This window comes from Aulonocara sp. 'chitande type north' Nkhata Bay, linkage group LG2, assembly GCF_057382095.1.
Source record: "Aulonocara sp. 'chitande type north' Nkhata Bay isolate Kocher_YH1m ecotype deep benthic linkage group LG2, A_spYH_male_GT1.1, whole genome shotgun sequence".
Lineage (NCBI taxonomy): Eukaryota > Metazoa > Chordata > Actinopteri > Cichliformes > Cichlidae > Aulonocara > Aulonocara sp. 'chitande type north' Nkhata Bay.
The window spans coordinates 35794413-35801317 of NC_141345.1; the positions used below are offsets into that span (position 1 = coordinate 35794413).

At 42.2% G+C, this 6905-nt stretch overlaps 1 long non-coding RNA gene across 1 annotated transcript; it reads left to right on the plus strand.

The window, feature by feature from the left end:
• The first annotated feature begins 1446 nt into the window (after nt 1-1446).
• On the plus strand, nt 1447-6445 carry LOC147338327 (uncharacterized). The gene is made up of 3 exons (XR_015125067.1): nt 1447-2223; nt 2383-2487; nt 6134-6445. It is a non-coding gene; the product is annotated as an uncharacterized LOC147338327 (long non-coding RNA).
• The last annotated feature ends 460 nt before the right edge of the window (nt 6446-6905 follow it).

Genomic DNA, 6905 nt, shown 5'->3' on the forward strand with positions numbered 1-6905 from the left:
CAATAGGATCTGTAGCTTTTTCACAAGAAGCCTTCCCCTGTCAGGACTGTTTTATTTTGACTTGTTGAATAAGTGTAGGCACTACCCGCAGCCAGGCTGACAATAAGAAAAGATTGTGCAGTAATTTGGGTTAAAAGATACTGAATTATGCCATACAAATGTGTATCACATGCCACACACTGCACACACAGACACTTTGTATGCAACTTGTATCTACACCAGTAGCTTTGACAAAATGATATTGCATACAGATAAGAATAAGATGTATTAAACTGCTTCCTCACATCTGCTTCATGAATATGAAGAGTTGTGGTGGGAGGAGGTGGTGTGAAATCCTCCTTGGTGTGGGGTTTGGAGGGAGGTGTTGTAGGTGAAGTGTTTGATGGGGGTGATGGCTCTATGGAGGGAGGAGAGGTGGGGGAATGAGTGTCCAAAGTGTCTCTATTGTTGGGGCCGTTGGAGGTGTGAAGGCTGCCTGATGGCTCGTCAAAACGACAGTAGAAGTCGTTGAGCGTGTTGGCCAAGAGCAAGTCATCAGTGGAGTGGGGGGTTTTAGGCTTGTAGTTGGTGATATTCCTAAAACCTTTCCACACAGAGGCCGAGTCATTCTCTGAGATCTGCTGCTGCATCTTCTCAGAGTGCTGATGTTTAGCAACGTCCACTTCTTTAGTGAACCTGTACTTGGCCTCTCTGTAGCAGTCCCTGTCTCCGCTTCTGAACGCCTTTCTCTTTTCCAGCCACAGCTTTTTGAGTTTAGGAGTAAACCAGGGTTTGTCATTGTTATAACTCACCCTGGTGCGTGATGGCACAATGCTGTCCTCACTGAAGTGGATATAGGAGGTGACAGTGTCCGTAAACTCGTCCAAGCTGTTAGAAGCAGCCTTCAATCATGGACCTAACTGTAGGGTGAGGAGCTCATTCATCTGAGAGGTGATCAGATTAACTGAGATGTATTGTGCTGTTCTACAAATCATAATGGCGGAGATAATGGTGGAATAGTTTTTGATAGCAAAGCTGTTCTCTGGATATATCCTATTCTCCACCTGTTTCTCAACTCTCACTCAGAGAGCTGCATTTACACTGTTTTATTCTGGCTAGCATGTTACTCCCTACCTCACGCTGCGTCAACAGGTCTGCTGGTTTTTTAACCTCAAATTTCACATCCTCATTTAACGTTTGATAGTGTTTCAGTAGATAAAGGTGAATGGCTTGGACATTAATTGAGCTGTGGTTTGGGGGAGGCCTCGAAGGGGACTGGTGACGGCTCCCGATGTACAAAATAGAAGAGAAGAAGTTGAAAAGGCGAGGGAGGGTGTGAACTGGGGGAACATATCCGGTCGTTCAGTCTGCTGTAGTTACATCCTAAGGTTTTAAAAACTGAGCTTAAATAAATGATTAGAGGTAATAAAAGCCGAGGGAGGTCAACAGTGATCACTGACTGTTTTAGGAGCTTTTTGAGATTAAATAGAAGAAAATACAAAACATTAAACATGTTAACAACACAAAAGCCATATTAAACGCAGACTACTTTAGGCCCGGAAGTAGGATTCGTCACGTCATCGCTTAACGACCGGACATTGATCAGAACCGGAAGGAGCATGTTTGGAGGTGTGGTCCCACTCCTGAAATTCCAATACTTCCAATTTGCTATACTGTTGGCAGAAAGCTGGTTGATACTGAAATGAACTGATTGCAACTTTATATAAAAACTAGTGTGGTTGCATCATGCAATTTTTATATTCTTCAAAATATTAGTTTAATCAGAAAGTGAAACTCTTCAGATTAAGAGTATCTATAGTAAGAGCAGTGGCAGAAGAAACCAGAACTCCCAGTGAACACCCACGTAAGCAAACTCTACACAAAGAGGTCCACTCTGGGGTAACCCAGGAACAGCAACAGCAACGGTGGTCATTACTGAGCCACCATGCCGCCCTCATTTGTGTTGATTAAAAAATGCCACAGATTACTCTGTTTAGAACTCAGTCTTCTATTATTAAAGTCAAATCAGGTTTGAAAGTGTCGGTCAAGGATGCATTCAGATGAGAAAAACGTCATGGTGTGCAAGTCAATATTTCTTTTGGTGTCTCATTATCAATCCAGATGAAATTTTAATGTTGCCATTTTCCACTTCCATTCTGCTTGATCATTGTTTTAGGGAGGATCGCTGCCTCAGGAATGTTCAGAACATGTCCCTAGTTGATGGCAAAGACTTAGAGTTCTACAGTAAGTTGCTTCAGTGAACAACATACAGCATGTACACATGTAATCACATCAGTTACATCTGTCACTCAGGTGTGTGATGTTTGTCACAGTACAATTTGCATGCTCAGTTGATCAGAATTGTTATCCTCCCATCATGAATGCTTGTGTTTTGTTGCACAGTGAAAATTGCCAGTTCCTATCACAGGTTCCTGCAGACCTGCCCTGACTGTCTGCTCATGCACACCTACGATAAAGTAGCCAATCACCAATTGTTCTACTTGTTTGGTAAGTATGAGCAGTGATGGAGCATTTACTAAAAGAACTGACAAGTAAAACAGTAAAATATTTACTTGATGGACTATTCATTGTATATTTTAACTGTAATTAATGAGTTGTAGTCAACTGACAATTCTTTGGCTATTTCAAATAAGGGTGGAAGGGTGGACCACTTTGGCATTCAACTCATCATTTCTTTTAGTATCTCACTTTCCTATTTGTGAAGAAGTAAGAAAAGAATATAAAAATCCCCAAACCAATGAGAAACTAGTTGTAGAGCCCAGTATGGATTTTCGCAAATGGATTTTTCTTCAACAAGTTAACTGATCAAGTGATTAATCATTTTAATATTCATCAACTAGACTATAATTGTCTTCCATCTAAATTGTAGCCATGTCTGAATACAAAGTAGCTTGAATTCAATCAGGGCTGGACTGGGACAAAAATCGTCCTGGGCATTTTGACTAGAGAACCACAAAGACATAAAACCTTTGAATGAAAACAAATGCTGTTGTGACAGTGATGTACACTGTCTTGTTGGTATATATGTATGATTTCTATACATTTTGCATCAGATGACCACTTTGGTTGTTTTGAGAATAATAGATTGCTGAATATACATTAGAGCTAAAGAGACTGTATTTTAGGGTGGCTTGCAAAATTATAATATGGAGTTTGCTAGTGTGTAAGAATACAAACAGAAAAGGCCTGGAATGTGAACAATGAACTGGGGTGCAGGGCAGGAGAAGAATTAACCCCCACCCCCAGGACAGAAGCAAGAGTTACTGCAAGAGTTACTGAGGGTGAGGGGCAGACAAATAACAAAAGGACACTACCTTAAACACTTAGACCCCCGGAGAGCAGTCATTTTGGTTTTCTACCTTAGACCCCCGCGGAGTCATCATTTTGCGTTTCTACCTTTAAAAGCCGGAGAGCAGTCAGTCAAATGCTGGAGTCATTCATATGTATATTAGGTCGTTACCTAGGAATTCTGGAGGGAGGGGAGTGGGGGTGAGTGATTGAGGGGGTGGGGGAGTGGAGTGTTTCAGTTTGCCATCTTAGGGAGAAATCAACACATGTCCTTTGTATGTCCTTTGTTGCTGACATTTATTGATGAAAACAGTACAAAAAACCAACCATTTGTACACATATTTACAAATAATGATAAAAAGTGAGTGAGTACATTTCAACATTTTCAGCAATCACTCACAATCCTGGCACTGCCACGGTATCTGTCGTCTGCATTTACCACATGTGTACCTGTAGCAGTGAACACATCGCACAGTGGCCTGATTTTTTTTGCATCTGTGTTTGACCTGACACGTGGCTCTTTTTCCAGGGCTCGGTGTGGAGGGTTGTGTCCGAAGCAACTGATCTTTTCTTGCCTTCTTCGCAGCTACATGAGAGTGAGCCAACTCTGTTGCAAGCGCAACCAGGAAGTCCACCCGTCTTTCCTTCGTCCCGGTGCATGCTTGATACAGCACATGTGCATTCAGTGCTGCCATGTCAATCATGTTATAAAACACGGCAACTGGCCAGCGCCGTGTTCCTTTGCGGACAGTGTACTCCCGAACCATCTGGTCCATCACATCCACGCCACACTTTGTTTTGTTGTAAAGGGTGACAGTGTTTGGCTTCCTTTTGGTAGTGTTATCAGTCTGAACCACGCTGTGCATGCTGCTAAGAATATAGACTGTCCTCTTCCGTTTGGCCGCATACGCCGTCAGCGTGGCAGCAGAGGTTGAAAACACCTAAGAAATAAGATAAATTGTTATTTCCATAGCCCTTTTACACACAATGAAACACATAAACATAGAACCACAAAAGACCTGCAACATACCTGAGTGGTGAATTCATTGCGATCTGTCTGTCTAGTGGATTGAGGAATTTCCCTGCGAATCTTGTTGACTGTGCCGAGGATGGTGGTTTTCCGTCCAAGAAGTTTTTGCGCAAGTGAAAGCGATGTGAAGAAATTGTCTGTGGTAACATTTCTGTCCTTGTCTAGGAATGGTTCCATCAGCCTCATTACTACATTTTCAGCTGTTGTGTTGAATTCTTGAGATCAGCCTTTAGAATAGGACTGCAAAGGACTGCAGTGTGCTGATCTCCAGATGTATCTGTAAGGAAAAATGGGTAACAACAGGATTGTGTGAAACTTGGAAACATCTCTGCATGCTCTCTACCAACACGAAAGGATCGGAGAGAGCGGCGTTGTCTCCCACAGTTGTAAGATTCAGACATTTTAAATGAGAATAAGAAAGAAAAGTATTTCTTTGTGCCCCCCTCCTCTCCCTGTTAATGCTCTACTTGGCCCCCTGGCAAAACTTTGCTAGACCCGCCCCTGCACAGTTACCAGCTGTCAGCTACATAAAAAAAAAGGATGCTGGTGTTATTGGTCTCTCAGAAACAGTTCATAACTTCCCTTCACTCATGTCACCTATCATGTTTCTCCATCACCTGTTCAGCTCTGATGATCCAGTAAGGACATCTCCTGGTTTCATCTTCATGTTTCCCTCTCACCAGATAACCAACCTGACATCATGACCAGCAGCTTTACGGCTGTGGCTCCAACAAACATCAGCAGATCCTAGAAAGTAATATTAAATCAATTAAATAAATGATTTAATAAATAAATTAAATAAACAACTTATCAGGCTTTAACATGCTGCATGTATGTTTAGCGCAACATCCGCTGGTTTCCTCTTTCTGGCGCAAAGTGGGCGATAAACAAACAAGAGAGACGGGACCTGAGACAGAAAAGCCGATCATTGATCATTGATCAGTTTCATAACTGAAGTAGCAACAGGAGAGGGAGGGGGAGAGAGTGAGAGAAGAAGAAGCTGTGCAGCGGAGGACACAGATTAACTCCAGTTTTGTGTCTGTTTTTTTATTCTAGCTGAAGCACGGGACAAACTGCGTTCCTTTTCGCTGCTTTCAGAGCCGTTGCCCAAACAAGGAGGAGAGTGTATCCGACCTCCTCGGCTGTAATTGTTCCAGCCCAGAGTCGATCATGACCAATTGGCCAATCGACCACCTGTCATTGTTTATACCGTTACAAAAAAAACATAAAAACTAAAAGTCACCATCGCCCTTTGTGCCCGATACTCAGTCACAGTACTTCAAAAACACAATTACATTCCATTTCTGGGTTTAAAAAGTTCCCTGTCATTTTTTTTTTATTTAGCAAAATTCAATTCACTTTTATTTATATAGTGCCAAATTGCAACAATAGTTGTCTCAACGTACTTAAAAAAGAGTGAGAAAGGACAAACAAAAGGTTGTTTTTACACCTGGCTGTGCAGACTGCCCTCCATGTGCTATACAGACTGAGTACTGGCCAATACATTTAGCTAACATGTCTGACTTCTGTTTGTTGTTATTTCATAAAATTGTTAAACAACACATCTGTGTTAATTGTAGCAGGTTTATATTGTAACAGAGATTGTAACATTTAAGTAACCAGCAGGCTAACTGAAGCTGTCAAATAAGTGCAACATAGAGTAAACTCTTTTAAGTAGTGGAGGTAGTTCTTTAAGGAGGCAGCTGCCCGATCACACGAAACAAACAAAATACGCTTTAGGATTCAAACATCCTCGAACACTAGTGTGAGCACAATACATTCTAATGGTGCTTTTCCTGCTGTTGTTCTCTGCAGCGAGGAACAAGACTGTGACAGCTTCTGATTTAGAGACCTTCAGAAAACAAGGTGAATGCCTCAGGTTTCCCACGACACCCAAGTTTAACTACAACCCTAACAATGGTAAGCACCACATATCGTCTACATTGAAATAGAATATGAAATCAATCTGCTACATAACTTAAATGCAGTAGATTGCCCAGTGAGCAAGTTACTGATAGGTTCGTAGCATAAACCTATTGGCTGGAACGTTCAAGACAATTCTACTACACAGCAAAAGCAAGACACAAGTAGTCAAAGTTCTTTGTGTTACTCATGCATGAGGGAGAGGACTGGACGATAGTGATGGGTCGTTCGCGAATGAAATGGCTCTTAGAGCCGGCTCCTTGACGTGAACGACGCGAGCCGTCACGTGGGGTTTTTTTTTTCTTTCTCTCACCCTCTCTCGCACTTTTTTTCCGCTTCACTCTGCACGCGAGCCTTTTGCTTTACGCTGGGCAGAGGGGGGGAGGGTATGGAGCGGTAGTTACACACAGGAACAGAGCCAGAGGGAGAAAGAGAGAAAGAGAGCCAGGGACAACAACGTCACATTAGAAAGGTATAGTAATCATCCACAACTATTTTTGGTTGCAGATGATGAAGGATTCAAAAAGTTTATTCATGCAGGTCCATATGACAGAGAATATGCATGTTCTAGGCTAGGCACAGTGTTGAGCTTTTGTTATCATGTGGCTACACAAGCCAGCAAGTACCAATGACTGGATTTGGTGTGTGGTAGTAACAGGTAAAT